This window comes from Dasypus novemcinctus, chromosome 12 (genome assembly GCF_030445035.2).
Source record: "Dasypus novemcinctus isolate mDasNov1 chromosome 12, mDasNov1.1.hap2, whole genome shotgun sequence".
Classification (NCBI taxonomy): domain Eukaryota; kingdom Metazoa; phylum Chordata; class Mammalia; order Cingulata; family Dasypodidae; genus Dasypus; species Dasypus novemcinctus.
Window position 1 is genome coordinate 51106232 of NC_080684.1, and position 22539 is coordinate 51128770.

At 39.8% G+C, this 22539-nt stretch overlaps 1 pseudogene; it reads left to right on the forward strand.

Moving 5' to 3' along the window:
- The window catches only part of LOC101427507 (lysozyme C-like), an 87542-nt pseudogene extending 68511 nt beyond the window's left edge, over positions 1-19031 (forward strand).
- The last annotated feature ends 3508 nt before the right edge of the window (positions 19032-22539 follow it).

The following is a 22539-nucleotide window of genomic DNA, read 5'->3' on the forward strand; positions in this document are numbered from 1 at the left end:
TGCTGTGCCACACCGGGGTGTCCCCCACATAAAGGAGCCCCATACACAAGGAGTGTGCACCTTACAGAGAGCCTCCCAGTGTGAAAGAAAGTGCAGCCTGCCCAGGAATGGCACCGCACACACGGAGAGCTGACACAACAAGATGACGCAACAAAAAGAAACACAGATTCCTGTGCTGCTGACAACAACAGAAGCTGACAAAGAAGAAAATGCAGCAAATAGACACAGAGAACAGACAACCGGGGCAGGAGGGAAGGGGAGATAAATAAATAAAATAAATAAATCTTTAAAAACAAAAAACAAAAAAAAACTGTATGTCACCAACTTAAACAACCTAGATGAAATGGACAAATTTCTAGAAATGCATAAATAACCTACACTGACTCTAGAAGAAATACAAGACCTCAGTAAACCAATCACAAGTAAAGATATTGTCTCAGTCATTAAAATCTCCTAACAAAGAAAAGCCCAGGACCAGATGGATACACAGGTGAATTCTACCAATCATTTAAAGAAGAATTCTGCTAAGGTTTTCACAATAGAGGCAAGGAAAAGAAGTCTGCATGCTTTCTGTCTGTGTGATTGTGGCAGCCAATATTGAATGGGGGAATACAGGAAATCCTAAACATGGGAGAGGGGAAATAATCTTTGCTGCCCAGAAATGAACTTAAGAACAGTGAGTAGCCTTCCTATTCCACAAGGAGTCTGAGGTTAGGATTTACGTGAGAAATGTTGGACAACAATTTCCCTACATGCCTTCTGGTAAAGCTGTAACAACTTTGAAAGGTAAAAAAAAGGAAACGGGATTAAAAGCAAGCCAGTGGTTCTTCCTTTGAAAACAAAACAAAACAAACAAAACAAAAAAAAACCCTCAGTATTTAATAATCAGAACTTGAAAGACTCTAAATCTCATGAAAATTCAACCCTCAACCTCCTGGGACCTTTGAAGATTACAGCAAATGATTTACTGACAGAAAGTTTCATTCTCCTTTTATATAAAACAGTATTTGGTTGTTTAAAAAATAAGAAAGAAGAACTAATACAAATCCCACTCATGTACATGTGTAGGGCATCCATCTACCACATAGGAGGTCCGCGGTTTAAACCCCGGGCCTCCTTGACCTGTGTGGAGCTGGCCCATGCGCAGTGCTGATGCGTGCAAAGAGTGCCGTGCCACATAGGGTGTCCCCTGCGTAGGGGAGCCCCAAGTGCAAGGAGTGCACCCCATAAAGAGAGCTGCCCAGCGTGAAAGAAAGTGCAGCCTGCCCAAGAATGGTGCCACACACACAGAGAGCTGACACAACAAGATGACGCAACAAAAAGAAACACAGATTCCCATGCCGCTGACAACAACAGAAGCGGACAAAGAAGACGCACTCATGTACATGTGTAGAATTCCCATACAATACCCTTTCTCCAACACACCACACCATTGTGGAACATTTGTTACAAATTATAAGATAATATCATTAGACTATCATCACTAACTATGGTCCAAGGTATACATTTGGCATATTTTTTTCCATACTCCCCTATTATTAACATAATACATCTTTAGGATGCAAGAATATTACAGCATTGCTGTTAACTATGGTCCATAGTTTACATTAATTGTATTTTTCCCATGCTTCTCCACATTTCCACCACCCTGCAATAGAGACATACATCTATTTTAGTTCACAGAAGGACATTCTTGCATTTGTACTGTTAACCCCAATCCTCCAGTTGCTGAGACCAGCTCAACATAGGAAGAGCTCGAACGGGAGGCATCAGAAAACTTAAGAAAGAGATACAAGAAGTAGGAAAAGATGGAAACAGGGGACTCAAAGCCTCAAGGACTAAGAGCCTTGACCCAAGCTTCCACATTGCATTTATTGAATATCTCAGGGATGGGAGTACAGTTACTTTTTTATTCTTTAGATAACATTTTGCCAGAGCAATCACGTCCACATTTTCCCCAAGTATGCCGTGCAAGGTTTAAATGTTTCTTTCTGCAAACAATTACGTGTTGTTCAGGACAGTGTTCCATCCTGAAAGGACCTGATGTTCAAAGATCTGTACCCTCATATGCTTTCTGGAAACATTTTAACCTCCAGCCATTCCTCCACATCTGGTCAACTGATTTTTGATAGGACTGCCAAGTCCATTTATTGGGACAGAACAACAACGCAGAAAATAGACACATAGAACAGACAACTGGGGTTGGGGGTGGGGGGAGAGAAATAAATAAATAAATCTTAAAAAAAAAATACAGGTCTTTGAGACTTTAAAAAAATAAAATAAAATTCCTAGGAGATAATGTAGGAAAACATCTTTAAGATTTGGTGGTATTAGATGGGTTCTTAGAACAACAAATGAAAAAAATAGATAAATGCAACCTCAAAATTAACATTTTGCAATTTAAAGGACTTTGTCAAGAGGATGAAAAGCCACCCTACTCAATGGGAGAAAATATTTGGAAATCACATATCCAATAAGAGTTTAATATCCATTATATATAAAGAAATCTTACAACTCAAAAGACAAACTGATTAAAAGATGAGCAAATGACTTGAATAGACATTTTTTTCAAAGAGGAAATACTAATGACAAAAAAAAACTCATAAAAAGATGCTCAACTTCATTATCTATTAGGGAAATACAAGTCAAAACTACAATGAGTATTATTTCATACCTATTAGAATAGCTATTATTGAAAAACAGAAAACTACAAGTGTAGGAAAGGATGTGGAGAAATGGGGATGCTATTCACTGCTGGTGGGAGTATAGAATGGTACAACCACTGTGGAAAACTGGCAGTTCATGAGGAAGTTGAATACAGATCTGCCGTGTGATCTGGCAATACCACCTAGGTATATACCCAGAAGAATTGAGAGCAGGGATATGAACAGACATTTGTACACCAATTTCATAGTGCCATTATTTGCAATTGCCAAAAGATGGAAACAACCCAAGTTTCCATCAATCAATGAATGGATAAAGAAGAGGTGGTATGTACATATGATGGCAAACTATGCTGCTGCGAGAAGAAATGAAATTGGTACACATATAATATAGATGAATCTTGAGGACATTATGCTGAGTGAAATAAGCCAGATACAAAAGGACAAATACTGTATAGTCTCGCTAATATGAGCTAAATATGAAAAGTAAACACATGGAGTTAAAATCTAGACTATACGTTACTAGGTGATAGGATGGGTGCTCAGAAGTAGTATTGATGCTTGATGAATGTACAAATTTTAATTAGCTTGATTGTAAAAAATGGATAAAGTTGATGGCAATACATTATAGTGATTATAACTAACACTGCTGATTATAAATTTGATTGTGGCTGAAAGGGGTAGTCTAGGATGTAAATAACAAATGAAAGAAAGCTATAGAATAATCTAGGGACTGTATATAGAGAACTCAGCAGTGGATGAGAGTTGTGGTTAATAGTACAAATGTAAGAATATTTTTTTATGAATTAGAACAAATGTATATCACTATTACAAGGTGGTAAGACTATGGTAAATACGCAAGGAAATATAATTAATGTAACTTATGGACTAATGTTAATAACAATATTGCAATATTCTTACATCAATGTCAAAGAAGGTACTATATCAATGCTAAGGGTCAATAATATGGGATTTTTTCCTGTTGGACTAAGGAAAACCCTCCTAAATTTCCTGAGCTGATGGCAGCACAACTCTGTGATGAAACTGAAAGCTATTGAGTGTACACTTTGGATGGATTGTACAAGGCAGGGGACTATATAACACAATGTGGTGGATGATGAATTGTGATTAACAGTACAAATATGAAAGCATTTTCTCATTAACTATAACAAATGTGCAATACAATACATGGTATTAATAGGAGAGTTATGAAAAAATACACCAAATGTAAGCTATGGGCCAATTTTAACAGTAATATTTTGATGATGTTCTTTCATAATCTGTGACAAATGTTCCACAACAATGCAAGATGTTGGTGGAAGGGTGATTTATGGGAATTCTGCATGTTATGCATGATTGTTTCTTTTTTTTTTTTTTAAAGATTTATTTTTATTTATTTAATTCCCCTCCCCTCCCCCGGTTGTCTGTTTTCTGTGTCTTTTTGCTGCGTCTTGTTTCTTTGTCCACTTCTGTTGTCGTCAGCGGCACGGGAAGTGTGGGCGGCGCCATTCCTCAGCAGGCTGCTCCCTCCTTCGTGCTGGGCGGCTCTCCTTATGGGTGCACTCCTTGCGCGTGGGGCTCCCCCACGCGGGGGACACCCTTGCGTGGCACGGCACTCCTTGGGCGCATCAGTGCTGCACATGGGCCAGCTCCACACGGGTCAAGGAGGCCCGGGGCTTGAACCGCGGGCCTCCCATGTGGTAGATGGACGCCCTAACCACTGGGCCAAAGTCCGTTTCCCTGATTGATTCATAAGCTCACATCTCCTTTCATAAAACAAATACGTAAATAAATAAAAGCAAATAAAAGATGAAACATGGAACTGTATAGCATCGTGACATGCTAGAATTTCTTGTGGCCAATGAATATGGTTAATAGTGCATATGTAAACATATTTTTCTCTTAAAAAAACAAATATACGTTAATGTTACCAGATGTTTGGAGTAGGATGATATTTGGGCAAAAATACAATGAAAGAAATCTATGGACTGTAGTGAATAATAACATTAATATTCTCCCATCAATGGTAAAATAAAAGGAGTTATGCTAAGCAAAAGAAATAAGACACAAAGTACTACATAATCTTTGACTACATCTATACAAAATGCAAATAAACTTACAAAGATGGAAATAGATTAGTAGATATATATGGCAGGGGAAGGATAGAAGTATTGAGAGGTGAGTATAAAGGGGTATGGAGTTTTTCCTATTGGAGTAATGAAAATACTTTAATATTGATTGCAGTGATGAATGGATGGGTTGTTTGATTTGTGAAAATGTTTCAATAAAACTGACTTTTTAAAAACTCCCAGCAAATAAAAGCCTAGGACCAAATGGCTTCCCAGGTGAATTCTACCAAACATTCAAAGAAGAATTAATACTAATCCTGTTCAAACTCTTCCAAAAAACCGAAGAGGATGATGGAACACCCTCAATTCATTCTACAAGGCCAAAATCACGCTAATAAAAAATCAGATGAAGATGCTAGAAGAAAAGAAAATTACATACTAAATTCTCTTTTGAAACTAGTGCAAAAACTTGAACAATATACTAGCAAATCAAATCCAACAGCACATTAAAAGAATTATACACCATGATCAAGTAAGATTTATTACAGATATGCAACATAAGTAAATCTATTAATACACAAATACACCACATTAACACATTTAAGGAAAAAAACAACATGATCATCTGAACTGAGGCAGGAAAGGCATTTAACAAAATCCAGTGATGGATGTAGAATGAAATGACTGAATATCTGAAAGTAACTTGTTTGTTCCCCTTTCTCTCCCTGTTGCTAGAATGCAAAGGAAAGAATTATATGTAAATTAGATGGTAATGAGATGCAAACCTCTCTTGGTGCCACGTTCCGTTCTTGGGGTCAAGAAAACCCTACTGGAGCAACGAAGTACAAAAACCAGCTTCAACTGATAGGCCAGGCCTGCACAGAAGAAGCTCCTGACTGTCCTCACTTAATCTTGCTTAATTAGCATAGTAATATTTCTGCCACCCCAGGGTGGAGTTATCTATCCCATTTTTGATCATGCAAAGTATGCGCAAGTGTGATTTTCTGAACATACTAATCATGCATCCCTATGCATAAAGCTAAAGCCTATCCCTATGTTATCCCTATGCATAAAGCTAAAGCCTAATCCAAGCAGATGGTAAATAGCAATTTAGGCATTTAAGCGAGAGTGAAACTGCAGCACTGGGTGTCAGGTGTGAGTCACTTTAAACTGGCCTTGGCTTCTTGCCTCTGTATATGCAATATAAGTAAGTTCTGCCTAACCCTCATGTTAAAGTTTTTTCTCTACGTCTCTGGTTGTCTCCAAAAGCCCAGATTTGGTGCCTAATACCGGCCTCCTTGCTTAATAAAAATACTTAGGAAAATAGGAATAGAAGGAAAATTCCTCAACATGATAAAGGGTACGTAAGAAAAAACCACCACTAACATCTTACTTAATGGTGAAAGACTAAAATCTGTTTTTTCCTCTAAGATCTGTAATAAGATAAGTATGCTCAGTGTCACTACGTTTATTCAACATTGCACTGGAAGTTCTAGCCAGAAAAACTAGGCAAGAAAAAGAAATAGGAGGCATCGAAATCAGAAGGGAAGAAGTAAAATTTGCTCCATTTAGAGATGATATGATTCTATATATAGAAAGTCCCAAAAATCTACAACAAAGCTACTAGAACTAATAAACAAAATCAACAAAGTGGGAGGGTACAAGATCAATATACAAAAATGAGTAGTGTGTGTGTATATATATATATATATCAAGAAAAAAATTCTATTTACAGTAGCAACTAAAGCAATCATATGTCTAAGAATAAATTTAACCAAGGATGTAAAGAACTTATACATGCAACTACAAAACTTTCCTAAAGAAATCAAAGAAGTTTTCCGTAAATGGAAAGACCTTCCATGCTCATGTATGCAAAGATAAATATTAAGATGTCAGTTCCACCAAAAACAATTTACAGAATTAATACAATCCCAATAAAAATCCCAGCAGCCTACTTTGCAGAAAAAGAAAATTCAATCATAAAATTTATTTGGATGGTGAGGGACATTGAGTAGACAAAACCATCTTGAAAAAGAAGAACGAAATCAGAGGACTTACACTTCCTGACTTAAAAACTTCTTACAGTGTTGCAGTGGTCACAACAGCATGGTACTGACTCAAGGACAGCTACATCAACCAATGGAATTGCCCTGAGCTGGGCCTGCTGCCGGGCTCTGCCCCTCCCCACAGAGCCCCCAGGCTCTGGGCCATCAAGTGGAGCTGCCTTCCCAGCATCTTCCAGTGTTGAGGTTGTCACTGTCTGTAATTCCTTTCAAGAATTCATATCTATTGGATGTTTGGTCTCATTATTCTTTAATTTTCTTGTCTTTTCTCTCCTATTTCTCATCTTTGTCTTCTTATTCTTTCTAGGAATATTTCTCAACTCTAACTCAACTTTTTCATTGAATGTTTTTATTAACACTCATATTTTTTAATCCCAGGGACTCCTTTTTATTCTCTTATTTCTTTATTATAGTATCCCTCCTTGTTACAAGCCTGTGATATATTATCTGTCTGAAACATTCATTATACTTTTTTTTTGTTTTTCTTTAATGTGAATACTCTGAGTTCCTTTTCTTTAAGTGTTTATTTTGATCTCTGTTTTCACATAGTGGCTTTCAACAGAGTGGAAAATCTGTGGGTCTGGGTGGGACATTCCACAGGCTATTGGAGAAGGCTGGTCATTTCTTAGAGGGCCCCAACATTGGGATCCTGTTTTTCCTGTTACATACATTTCCTGGGAGAGGAATCCCGAGGCTCCTGCCACAGAAATGATTTTGGCAGCCCAAATTCAAGATGTTGGGCTTACTATTCAGAATGCAGAACTTTACTTACTCACTCTACTTTCCTCATGGGATTGTGTCCCTGCCTTCATATGTGCCTTGATTCCCAAGTCCAGAGTCTCTCTGGCTCATCCTCTCCAAAGAGTAATCCTCCAGCTTGCAAGACATTTCCAGTTATTCTCCTTACCTACTCCCATCACCCATCTTCCTCCAGACCTATAACTAGAGTAAAATCATAACAAGTTCCCAAAGGTGAAGCACAAAATGTGACCCATGAAGAAGTATGCTAAAAGAACTGTGTGAGTTTTCCTATTCATTTAGATAAAATCAGGGGAATATGTGTGGGAATGGAAACTAAAAGTATGGGATAGTGGTGGAAGGGATACAAAGTTAGATCAGATTGAATTTATTTTATATGGGCCCACTAAGAGATTTGGGATTCAACGCTGTAGCTCAAGGGGTTGGAAAGGGCTCTAACAGTGTGATCGGTGGCTGGCTTAAACATGGACCAAAAGATAGCCTAGAATATCTGAGGTTGAGATGCCTGATTTACCCTGGTATACTGTAGGTAAGGGGATTTAAAGTCTTAGAGAGATTGGAATGCTAGGATGGATTCACCATTTAAGACCTGCCCTTCTACCCCAGAAATGTCTAGAGGACACACCTTTAACCAGGACCATGAGGAATAAATTTGTGAGACTATCTCCATCTTCCTTGAAGAACTCTTCCTTGAGTCCAGATATTATTGTGGGAACTGTTGTCATGGAACTAGAATCCTGAAACACTATGGGGATTATCAGATCTCAGGCTAGTAGAAGCCAACTAGCAGAAGTTAATCATCAAAAACAAGGTGGACATGGGTACCACAGTGAAAGGCAGACTCAAAGCAGCAATCAAAGAGTCTGAGCCACACTGACCTATGGCATTGGCTAATAGATTGTGGGATACCTAAAAGTGAAATAGAAGGGCAGTCTACTAAATTCCTACTTGGTCTGAATAAGCATAAGAGTTCTAGATCCAGTGAACAAAACCCTAACTTAAATTACAGAAACAGACTCATGGCTCTTTAATCAATTCCCAGACTTGAGACAATTTACAGACCCTTTCAGGGATGTCTCAGAGGGATAGTGGGGAGGTAAAATCCTCCCAGTGGGCAGAACCAGGGCAGTGAAACTGGTTGATCATTTTGCTTGCAAGGAGAAATGGCCAGAGTTGTGCTTGTACACTGATTCATGGGCTGTTGCCAATGGTTTGACTGGGTGGCCAGGGATCTGGAAAGAATATGACTGGAAAATTGGTGACAGAGAGGTCTGGGAAGAAGTATGTGGACAGACCTTTCTGAGTGGGCAAAAAAACATGAAAATATTTATGTCTCACGTGAATGCTCACCAGAAGGTGACTTCAGCAGAGGAAGATTTTAACAATCAAGTGGGTAAGATGACGCACTCTCTGGCTAGCACTCAGCTTCTTTCTCCTGCCACTCCTGTCATTTCTCAGTGGGCTCATGAACAAAGTGGCAATAGTGGTAGGGATGGAGGTTATGCATGGGCACAGCAACAAGGACTTCTCCTCACCAAGGCCAACTTGGCTACAGCCCCAGCTGAGTGCCCAATCTGCCAGCAGCAGAGACCCACACTGAACACCTGATATGGCACCATCCCCCAAGGTGATCGGCCTGCTACCTCATTGCAGGTTGATTATATTGGACCATTTTCACCATTTTCACAACAATGTGTTCTAACTGGAATAGATTCAAAGTCCGGATATGGGTTGGCATTCCCTGCATGCAATGCTTCTTCCAAAAGAAGTCCACCCATGGACTTACTGAATGTCTTATCCACTACCACAGCATTCCACACAAAATGGCTTCTGATCAAGGAACCCACGTCACAGCAAATGATGTGCAGGAATGGGCACATGCTTATGGAATTCAATAGTCTTACTATGTTCCCTATCACCCTGAAGCACCTGGGATGACAGAACAGAGCAATGGCTTTTTGAAGACTCAATTACAGCACCAATTACGTGGCAATACCTTGTAGGGGTGGGGCAATGTTCTCCAGGAGGCAGTGTATGCTCTAAATTAGCACCCACTTTATGGTGCTGTTTCTCCCATATCCAGGATCCATGAGCCCTGGCATCAAGGGGTGGAAATGTGAGTGGCAGCAGTCACTATTACCCCTAGTCATCCATTAGGAAAATTTTAACCCCCTGTCTCTGCAACCTTAAGCTCTATAGGTTTAAAGATCTTAGTTCCAAAAGGAGGGGAGCTTCCACCAGGAAACACAACAATGATTCCATTGAACTGGAACTTAAGACTGCCACCTGGCCACTTTGGGCTCCTCTAGCCTCTGAATCAACAGACAAAGATGGAAATTACTGTATGGCCAGGATGATTGATCCTGACTGTCAAGGGGAAATAGGACTGCACCTATACAATGGGGGTAAAGAATAGTTTCCCTGGAATATCGGAGATACCTTAGATAGTCTCATAGTACTACCATGCCCTATGATTAAAATCAATGGAAAATTGCGACCATCCAACCCAAGCAGGACTAACAATGGTCCAGAATACTCAAGAATGAAAGTTTGAGTCACCCGACCAGTAAAAAGCTGCAGTCAGCTGAGGGTAAAGGGAACATGGAATGAGTAGTGGAAGAAGGTAGTGATAAATACAAACTTCCATCATGTGACCAGTTACAGAAAAAAGGACTGTAATGGTTATGAATGTTTCTTCTTTATTTTGTTATGACTATGTTTGTGTATGTACATAAAATGAATATCTTTGTTTTCTTCCCTAACATCTTCCCTTATCATATGACATAAGTTGTATTAATTTCATGTCATAGTATTTAAGAATGCCAAGTTTAACAGTGAATATTACCTTAGGACTTGCACCCTATTCTGGAGGGAATTAGTCATTTTAGGTTGTACATCAACAGGTGAATATTGTTAGGTGTCTATACATACATACAGTACACATATATTTACATATACCTGTTGATTTTTTAAAATTCAGAGACTAAATATGGCTTAAGGTGAAGTGTATGGCTGCCAAGTTGACAAGGAGTAGACTGTGATGATTAGGCTAATGTGTCAATTTAGTCAGATTATGGTGCCCAGTTGCCTGATCAAGCAAGCACTGGGCTGACTGTAATACAAAGGCATTTCATGGACTTTAATTATCAGGAGTTGATTGCATAGATGACTGGTTATACTACAATTAAGTAAGGTGATTGCTGTCAGCAATGAATGATGTCTCATCCAATTAGTTGAAGGCCTTAAAAGGAGGAGTAATTTCACTATTCAGAGAGAGAATTCTGATGTCTATTTCAGACTAACAGCATCTCCTGGGAACTCATCAAGGATCTTCATTGGAGCCCCTAGTTTGCAGATTGCCCTGTGGAATTTGGACTTGTGCATCTCCATGTTCATGTGAGATAATTTTATAAAATCTCATATTATTTACAGATATTTCCTGTTGGTTCTGTTTCCCTAGAGACCCCTGACTGATCCATGCATCAAATAAAGTGTGTAGTACATACAAAATGTCTGTGGTAAAATCTCTGCCCCCTGCCAAAAGAACTGCAAATACAAAGAAAAGAGCTTTATTAACAATATTACAAGTAGCTATTTAGGCAATAAGAAGTAAAGCAGGTGTTCCAAAGTGTTTTTGGAGCATAGGGAATTTATAGACCACAAAAAGAATGGAAATGGCAGTTATCAGGCAAGCTCTATTCTACTAGCTTATTGGAACTTCAAGGCAGACTGAAATGTCCAAAACTGATTGGTCAGAGATTAGTCCCCTTGTTCTTGTTCTGTTTCTTGTAAGTCTCAATCTCCAAGATGTGCATTCTTAAGTCTGAGTGCATCAGCTTTGTGTCCACCTTGCATGCCTCCTTTGCTGGGAACCATTTTGTAACTCAGGGCTTGTAGGACAACTTACAGTTCCTTTAACTTTTCCTTCTCTTCATCACGATCCTTTGTACAAAGCATCACCCATGAAGAGAGATTCTGTACTGTCCCATGGTGGTAGGGAGATATCCCAGGCATCCATGTAGCTGGAAATGTCCAGTAACATCATTCCCCGAGGAAAGGGGAGAAATTTTATGGCACTATGGACAATTGAGGCAACACTGAGAAAATAGATTCCATTAAAGGTCAGCAACAAGATTTCTGAAAGACATAAGAGGAATATTATTTGAGGGCATCAGTGTTTTGGGATAAGCCAATATAGGCATTTTAAATGCAGGCATTGAAATGGAAATCCTGATTAGTGTATTAGTCAGCCAAAGGGGTGCTTATCCAAAGTACCAGAAATCTCTTGACACTAATAAAAGGTATTTATGTGGGGTAGAAGCTTACAGTCAGAAGGTGATAATGTGTAAGTTACCTCCCCCACCAATCTCTATTGCCATGTGTTGGAGCAAGATGGCTGCCAGTCTCTGCAAGGGTTTGGCCTTCCTATTCCTTCTAAGACTCTGGGGTCCCAGTTCCTTCCTTTCTTAGCTTTAGGTTAGCATAAGGCTTGTCTCTCTGCAGGTCTCTTTTCTCTCCCGGTTTAGCTGCTCTGTTCTCTCCACAAGGCCAGTTGTAAACTACCAGGTGAATGGCTCATTTCTTTTCCTCGGGCTCTGCTGTGTCTAAAGGAGTCTTCTCTCTTTCCTCAGGTATCTGCTCCTCTGTATGTTTACTTTCTGGGGCTCCAGCATCAAAACTCCAACTTTTTCCTCTGCTGTGTGGTTTTCTCTCTGAGTTCCCACCCACCAAGGAGATGGGGACTCAACGTTGACATGACCAAATCAAATCCCTAATCATAACTTAATGAAGTAAAAGTGAAACCTCTGAATTTCATATAATCAAATATGAACAGAGGAACAGATCAGTTTAGAAACACAATCCAGTATCTACTTTTGTAACTCATAAACAATGCCAACTGCTACAACCAGCGTGATTTGGGAAGTGAGAGAATGTTGAGCCATAGACATTATTCTGGAAATAAAACAACAAATTAAAGGTAGTATGGTAATTCTTAGAAGGAAAAAAGATTGACAGTGTTTGGAATATGTCCCTAACCCAGTCACCCCAGGATTGAAGATTCAACCAGCTAAACAAGTCTCAAACCCTGGGAGTCCCTAATTCTTATAGGATCTGGATCTTTTCCTTGATGTTCTTAATGTTTTGTTCAATTTGCCAGATTCCTTTACATAAAAGCAACATTGCTTGCCTCAGAGGGCATATGTTGCTCCTTACTGTGCTGTGAAGACACCAAGTGCCCTATGGTTTTGTAGGACAACCTACCCCATGATATTTACTTCAAATTCTAAGTTCTCCATTGCCTTCATGGTATTATTAAAGGTGCCCTCAATAGTTTTTTTTTTTTTTAAGATTTATTTATTTATTTCTCTCCCCTTTCCCCCCCAACCCTGGTTGTCTGTTCTCTGTGTCTATTTGCTGCGTCTTCTATGTCTGCTTCTGTTGTTGTCAGCAGCACAGAAATCTGTGTTTCTTTTTGTTGCGTCATCTTGTGTCAGCTCTCCGTGTGTGCGGCACCATTCCTGGGCAGGCTGCACTTTCTTTTGCGCTGGGCGGCTCTCCTTATGAGGCACACTCCTTGCATGTGGGGCTCCCCTACACGGGGGACACCCGTGTGTGGCACGGCATTCCTTGCGCGCATCAGCACTGCACATGCACCAACTCCACACAGGTCAAGGAGGCCCGGGGTTTGGACCGTGGATCTCCCATGTGGTAGACAGATACCCTAACCACTGGACCAAGTCCACCGCCCACCTCAATAGTTTTTTAAAATTTATATTAGAGAAATTGCGAGTTTACAAAACAATCATACATACCATACAAGATTCCCATACATCACTCCCATCATCTTCAACTTACATTATTGGGACACATTTGTTACAAATGCTGTAGGAACATCATTATAATATTATTGCTATCTATTGTCCATAGAATGTAGTCCATATTTGTTGTATTTTCCCCTAACCATCCTGTTATTAACTCTGTGTTTTAGTATTTGTATATTTTTGTAGTGTATGAGCTACTGTTCTCATATTTGTACTGTTAATCACAGTCCATCATTTATCATGGGTTTATTGTGTTATATGGTCTCCTGCCTTGTACCTTCCATCCAAAGTGTACACTTAGTGGCTCTCAGTTTCATCACAGAGTTTTGTTGTCATCACTTCAGTTCATTTTATTTTTTTTAATTTTTACTTTTTGTATTTTTTTCTTCTTTATTTCCTTTTACATGTTACACTCAAAAAATGAGGTCCCCATATTTCACCCACCCCACCCCTCCCACATCAACAACCTCTTCCATCATCGCGGCACATCCACTGTACCTGGCAAATACATTCTGAAGCACCACTGCACCACATGGACAGTGGTCTACATTGTAGTCCACAGTGTCCCCCAGTCCACCCAGTGGGCCATGGCAGGACACACAATGTCCAGCATCCGTCCCTGCTGCACCACCCAGGACAACTCCAAATCCTGGAAATGTCCCCACACCATATCACTTCTTCCGTCTCCCTACCATCAGCAGCCACCCTCTACTCATCCCTACTACAATTTCTTCCCTTACTAATCACAATGGTTCCCCAGCAGAACACCAGTAAGTCCACTCTAATCCATACTCTATTCCTCCATCCTGTGGACTCCGGGATGGTTATGTTCAGTCCCCCTCTACATCAAGAGGGGGCTTAGATTCCACATGGATGATGGATGCAATTCTCCTGCTGGTAGCTGTAGGCACTCTTGGCTCCCTGATGTGGTGGTTGACTCGCTTCACCTCCCTGTCAGCCAGGATAAGTCCAACCAACCAGAGGGTAGGAGCTGCAAGTCTGCTAAGGCCCAGGGCCTGGCTGTCACATGGACAGTCCAGAGATTCAGGTCTAATGTTTTCATTACCCCAAAAGGAAAGATACCAGACCCCCTTTTACCCTCACCCATTGTTCACCCTTGGCATTGATATAATACCTTCTTTGCCATTGCTACAAAAATATTATAATACTATTAACTATAGTCTATAAGTTACATTGGTTGTATCTTTCCCAAATATCACCATATACTTAACACCTTGTAATAAAGAAACAGACTTGTATTTGTACAATTAACCACCAACCTCATGCATCACTTTGCTATACAGTCCCTAGATTATCCTCTAGCTTTCATTCAATTGACTGTAACCTTCCTAGACTCAATGGCACACAGTGGCTGAATAAAGATGCATTTGAGGACATGGACATAATCACTTTACTTCTCATAATAAATTCAAACATTTTCTCTGAATCCCTATTTTTTGGATGAATGAGTGGATGGATGAAATATTCTTTCCTATTCTCTAACACTTGTGTTCCGAGGTCTGATTATTGAAATCTATCTTGAGCCCTGAAGGAACTTCCTTTCTCTTAGAGAAATCCTCATTCTTCTAATCAAAAAGTTTTCCCAGCAGCCTAAGTATCCACCATGAATTTACAAAACCCACTCAACAACTCTGCTGTTTTTCTATTCTAGACCGAGTATTGTGAAAGGGATGGGTAAGGAAAATGAAAGAAACATGCATTTAAATTTTTAAATGTATTTTACCTTTCTTCATTAGTGTTACAAAGTGCTTTGCATCACAAAAAAATTCTCTCAGTGGCTTTTAACATTTAAGTGCTTCAATATTTTGCAAAAATATATTATTTGTAAAATAGAATTAGCTAAATTGAATTGATTTTGGTATAAGTGATTTGGTTTTGCATCCTTATTACTAAAAATAAATTTCTTCCAGGGGTGTGTATGGTCAAATGGGAAAGTGATTATGATATACAAGCTATAAATGTCAATCCTGGAGACAAAAGCACCAATTATGGAATTTTTCAGATCAATAGCCGCTACTGGTGTAATGATGGCAAAACCCCAAGAGCAGTTAACAGCTGTGGAATATCCTGCAATGGTAAGAAAGGAAATGTATGAGTGATGGCACAGGGCCCATCTGCTTTTACTTACAAGAATAGAGATTCAACCCAGATGTGAAAGCCTGGAAGGGCTCATTAGGCACCTAGACACCCTCCACCTCAAGTTCTAGGTACTCAGTGCTAGCTGCCTCGTAAGAGCCTAACAAAGCAATTAAAGGTCTTGGAATATAAGAGCTTGGTGTTTTTAATATATAAAAGTTATTGAAACAATCTTTTATCATAAATGACCTTAATTATGCTTTGTCTACAACAAATCCATCTTCCCATTTACTTGGGGAGACTTAGGGATAATTTGTTTGTGTGGTCTCTTCTAACTTACTTTTACTTTTTATTATTAAATGTTCTGAATATATAGACCATGAGAGACATTGGTATAATAAAGTCATATGCCTGTTATGTATTTTTAATATACATTAACATTTTGCCATATTTGTTTCATATATGCATTTGTATGTTAAATTATGCAGATACATATGATGTCAGTGGGGCCCTGGTAGGTCTTAGGGAAAGACCTCAACCTAGGGTCAGTGGCTTCTTGACAAAGTTACAAGAAAGAATTCAAGGACTAATCAGGTAATAGCAAGAGAATTTAATGCAAAGCAAAAGTACACACTCAAGATGGGGTGCGGGTGTGCTCCTTTGAGTTGTGCCTGGGGTGCTGCTTTCTTAAGGCTGGGCTTGCCTCTCTCTCCCCCTCCACGTAAATGAGGACTTGTGATTTCCATTGTCCTCGTTGGTTCTGTCTTATGCAAAAAAGGGATTGAAAACTACAGTTGAGTGGGAACTGCCCAGCGGAGGCGATGGCGAAGCCTGCTGTGGTCAGGTGATGGGTGGTACCTTCATCTGGTACCTTCCAGCCCCAGACCCTGGACCCCAGACCAGCGGTTAGGACTATCTGATGGTAATTTTCCATTGGTCCTTAGCCCCTGCTGAATTGAATCCCTTTCTAACCTCACATACACATACTTTTTTTTTTTTTTTGCTTAAGGATTTTAAAGTGAATTAGAAATATCATGACATTTCATTTCTTAATTTTTTAGTTTGCATCTCCAATAAAACAGTTCCTATAAAATCATTAATACACCTAAAAAGTTAATTTATGAATTTGTTTATTTGGGGTGGAGCAAATAATTTGTTGAACGCATATAAAACTGGAAATAACATGGAATCTTTAGTGCACACAGTACTGGATAACTATTGTACTTACATGGCACAATATCACCACTTCCCCTCACCCCTGCCTGTAACTTATCACCATTCATTGCCAGCTCTGTCTTGTCAACTCTCTTCCAAACAGGTTAAAGCTGCCAGAAACCAGCCCAGATTGGTCTTCAGTGAAAACAGGCTTTATCGCATTTGTTCTCTGTGCAAATTATAAACACAAATAAAGGGTCTTTAGCAAACTCCTCCCATTAATGTGCTAACACTACCATTTTGTTAACTGAAAATGCATGATTAAGCTCGAAGGGCCACGCATGCTTACCGCCAACTTCCTGCAATGTAACCTTTCCCCCTCTCGTTCAGCCCCCTGGCATTTAGCTACAGTACAGTTAATGAAAGTGTGCCAACCTGAATCCCTGTCCCTGACTCAACTCTCTCACTGATACTATTTTGTTACATATGTGTTGGAGAAAATACGGCGCTTACTGGGACAGGGAGACTGATTGACTATAGACAAAGAAAGATTTATTGAGAAGCTCTCCCAACAGAGGGGGTCTGAAGAACAGACTTCAGCTCCCCCCCACACCAGCATGGTGGGGATCTGAAGAGAGACTTCAGCCCACTCCTGGAAGGGGGGAATTTGAATTTATACCAAACTTTCCTAGGTGGGGAATGATAGTTGGTGGGAGGGGGTCGAGGGTCCGAGTGAAGTGCAGGGGCCAATGGGAAGCCCTTAGAGGTGGAACTTTCCCTGATAGTGACTAGAAGATAGTGGGTTAGGGAGTTATGGTTTCTTGGAATGCTGTAGGAGCAGATATTTCTTTGTTTTGTAGGAATTTTATCTCCCTCTGATATGTAGGCAAGGAAGATTTCCATTTTCCTTTACTCCCATCCTATGTGGTTTCTTTATTTAACCTGTGGGTAATCACCATGCCCGTGGACACGTAGGCTTATGGGGGATGGGGTTAGCCTTTACCCAATGACTGTCAGGGGAAACTGAGCTACCGCTTCTTAATTATTGCAAACCTCTAACAATATGATTCTAGAATATTTATCAATTATGTATATGAATGTAAAGCTGTATATGCACATATGATGTACCTACATACAAACATGTAAACAATGTATACTTTTCCAAAAATGAAATTGTGTCATTTGCACTACTTTACAGTTTGCTTTTGATGCTTCGAAATTATGTCCATGTCAACAAATACAGATATATCTGTTTTAACATTTCGAAAGCATGATAGAATTCCAAATAAGAGAATTTCATAATTTATGATCCACTCCTACTGATAAGTACTTAGGTTTTTTCCATGTTTCCCTTGTATAAATCACTATGAAAAGCCTTGTACGTACATCTATACAGCATTCATTCTGTGTTCTCATTATTTTAGTGTAAATCCTAGATATTCAAATGCTGACTAAAAAATTACTAGTGAAGTTTTCTTCTACAGTGCCTTATACATAGATACCTTCCCATCATATTAATTAATAATTCCAGAACTTCCAATAACTTCACTAAATAATAAACAAAAGGCTTTATTTCATGTCCAATGATATGGAAGGAAGGGAACATTTCCTCCCCATATCTTAGATATATAGACTCTTGGAAAATAATTTCCTACCTCAGTCTAATAAAGTAAACCTGATTAAACGTAAACTTTAATAAAATTTCTAAGAAAGTTGTTTTCATTCCTCACTCTCTGTCTCAGATTTGCTGCAAGATGACATCACAGAAGTTGTGAAATGTGCAAAGCGAGTTGTCAGTGAGCCTCGAGACATTAGAGAACGGTATGCTTTTAAGTGTAAAAGGGGAACGATTTTACCATAGTGTTGATATGTGCAGTGAGAGAGATTTTCTAAGCCCACAGTGTGATACTGAGAACTAAAAAAGTCTCAATTTTACGTTATTGCTAAAACAATGTATTGAACTGATCCTTGAAGAAAGAATCTGCCGTAACAGATTCAGAATCTCACTCTCTTCCTCACCAATTTATTTTAGAAGATTTCTAGAGTTTTAAGATTTTCCACACTATTCTTTGTCCTATCTTGGAATACCCTTGGAACAAGGAAAAGTGAAGAGCACGTTGTCGTTGCTGTTATAAATGTGCAAATTCAACAGATAGGTTCAGCATCCTGGTGCTCTATGAGGGCTTTGGGGAGGAGTGGAGCCCTTTGTATACATGCCTCACTTGATCAAAAACAGTACTTGGATCTATGTATACTTTTCCCACAAAGGCATTGAGTATGTATTTTACAGTGAAAGTATTGTAACCTCTTCATGGTTTGTTTCACCTTTCTCCACAGGGTGGCGTGGAGAAACCCGTGTCAGAACACAGAGGCCTCTCATATATTGAAGGCTGTGAAGTTTAACTGCAGGTTTTTCCTTCTGCACCTCAATTTTGGCTCTTTTTCACATAAGAGTCACTAAAGTGACAGTTCAAACCACCATTTTTTCCTTGTTGAAACAAATATCAATTTTACAGAAGGAGGAGTTAGATGTGGTCTGTCTTCTCAGAGGTTTATATTTACTAATGTGTTCACTATTTGATGCCTACAGCATTTTTCAGGCTGTTAATAGAACTAATGCAATTGAAAAGTAATCCAACATCTTGGTTATCAAAGATATCTGAATATATCCAGTTCTTAGTCAAATACCTAAGCTTACTCTTGATTAATACACATATTCCCTAATATTCAGTAAAAATGTAACAAAAGACTATCATAAAATAAAATGCTCTTAAGAAAATCCAGCTGTGCAGGCATGTGATGACTTCATCTGTTCAGTTATCTCCAGAGGAGCAAAGATGCGCACTTTTTGTTGGGCAATATAAACTTTTTTTTTTTTAATATATATTTATTATTATTTTTTTAATTACAATAAAAAAAAATATATGAGGTCCCATTCAACCCCACCGCCCCCGCCCCCACTCCCCCCACAGCAACACTCTCTCCCATCATCGTGATACATCCATTGCACCTGGTAAGTTCATCTCTGAGCATCACTGCACCCCATAGTCAATGGTCCACATCATAGCCCAGACTCTCTCACGTTCCATCCAGTGGGCCCTGGGGGGATCTACAGTGTCCCGTAATTGTCCGTGAAGCACTATCCAGGACAACTCCACGTCCCGAAAACGCCTCCACATCTCATCTCTTCCTCCCGTTCCCCACACCCAGCAGCCCCCATGGCTACCGTTCCCACACCCATTCCACATTTTCTCTGTGGACATTGGATTGGTTGTGTCCATTGCACACCTATGTCAAGTGAGGGCTTAGATTGCACATGGGTACTGGATGCACTCTTCCTGCTTCTAGTTGTAGACACTCTAGGCTCCATGTTGTGGTGGTTGACCTTCTTCAACTCCATGTTAGCTGAGTGGAGTAAGTCCAGTAAGTCAAAGTGTAGGAGCTGAAGTCTGTTGAGGCTCTGGGCCTGGGTGTCATATTATCAGTCCAGAGATTCAAATCCCCTACATATATCTTAAACCCAGCACCAACTACAATTCCAATAAAGTAGCATGCAAGTCTTGTGAAAAGAGATCCCCTCTGAGTCCATTTCCATCACGCAGAAACACCAGCTCCAAAGAAGGGCCATCTGTCATGGCAGTGAACCCCTTCTGCCATGACCATAGAACCCGTGGGTCTCTTTATCCCTCAAAAGAACCAATACCTGGGGTTGTATCTACCTTATCTGTCTCTTAGACTCTGTTCAGTTGTACATAGGGGTATTCCTTCTGACAACCTCCAGACTCTTTTTTAGAGACTCACAGCCTTATAATCTCATTTCTCCTTTCCATTTCCCCCTTACATTAGGTCAAACCGCTTCCCGAAGTCATGTTATTATATGTAGACAGGTATATTCTGCTGTTCCGCATTGAATCTTTAATTCAAGGTCATTTTCTAGTTGCTTCTTCAGCTGGTATGTGGTAGTGATCCCTCGGTGCCAGGGAGGCTCATCCCCGGGTGTCATGTCCCACGCTGGGGGGAATGCATCACATCTACACGCTGAGTTTGGCTGTGAGAGTGGCCACATTTGAGTAACATGAAGGCTGTCAGGAGGAAACCCCCAGGCACAATGCTACTCTAGGCCTTGTTCTTATTGCAGGTGCATAGGCTCAAAAGTGTAGCCATTAGTATCAAGAGCCCACTGTTGGGCCCTCCTTCCTTCCTGGTTCTTGCCGTTGCACCTGGAGGATTGCCACTGCTCTCCCAGGGCCCACAACAGTGACCCCCCGGCCAGGAGCCCAGTACCCCCCTAGCTGTTGTTATTAATTGTTTCCACTATGAGTATATATAGACATTACCATATACCCTGGGCATATGCCCTGTATAACTCCCTGTCAACCATATATATCCTGTCAATAACATCCCATATCAGTATTCCTCCGCTGCCATTGTTGAACCACTCTGTGATCCAAAACTTCCCGTAAAGTGAATCCCAACATAATGTCAGCTTCAGAAGAGTCTTAGATCACCAGAATTCATATATACAATATACAGTATTTCCCCAGATCCACCATAAAACCTTTTCCCTTCCACAGCAATAATCTTTTAACTTATTCATATCATATTTCCTGAAACTGATGTACAGATTCCGAAACTATAGTTTTCAAACAAGGTAACATTTGTGCTTACTATGTGGTCCATACTTTAGGTTGTACAGTTTTCTAAATTTTTTAGTTATCCTATGTTTTGTCTTATGGTTTTCATTATTAGTCTGTCGTCCCCTATATGTTTTTGGTGTAATATTAGCTGTTTTATATTCATCCTCGTGTACTCTCACATAACTCCTCTTTTGCCCCCTTGTTTACCTTTGTTCCATCCATTGCACGTCCATTTTCCCCTCCCCTTAGGGCCCACAACGCCTGCCAATCTAATGCCCTGGGAGCTGTCCTTTCTCACGAGAGATACAGTTCTCTCTATTCGACGGCATTAGTCTTCCCCAGGATATGGGTCCACCCCACCCAATGGTAGAACCCACCTTGGCAAAATGAGCCTTCAGCTATTCCCTCCGGAGTCCTCCCGCATCAGACCATACCCCCTGAGCATCCTAACCAGGTGACCCTCCTACTTATACTTTGATACGTTTTACTCAACATTTAGTTCTCAATGAACTTCTGGCACTCTCCCATGTTTGTATGTTGCCCCTCCCTCCCACCTAATTATAAACTTTTAAAAAGAGCATGATGCCAAATGCATAAAAGTAGAGTCAGCCTGAATTAAGAACTTGGTTTTCATTAAGTGTGTGACCTTGGGTTTAAATATTTTCTTTGTTCACTTGATTTATACAGCTGTAAAATTATTCTCACGGTGTACATATCAGTCTATAATAACCCTGTAAAGAACTCGCATATGCATCTTACTGATCATGAAGTATACAAAGGTGATTAGATGAGCTCTTGTTGGCCTAATTTAATTAATTTAGATTCATGCATCATTACTAATCTCTTAGGCAGATGGCTGCAAGTATTGAAATAACTGCTAATAATCTCTGGTGTGAAAATATGCATGTTGTAAAAAATGCAAACATTATCATTAAAGGCTTTGCAACACATACCTTGTCCTTCTTTAAGATCTATCTAGTGTCTCTGAAGAAAAAAATTGTAAAAAGATTTGGTACTCGATATTTCTGATGTCCTCACCTGTATCCAAATAACTGAATACAGCCCGAGAGTACTTCACAAGCGTCCTGACAAGTCACTTTATATTCAGACCTGCAAATAATGTCAAATGGACGCTCAAATCTGCCTACCATATAAGTCACTGCTCTGCAATCCTACTGTGTTGATGTCCACACTCTCCACAATGACTGGTTTACTTCTCCTCCCTCTTCAAAGCTCCAGCACCCCCACTGGACCCATATTCTCTGATATTCTTA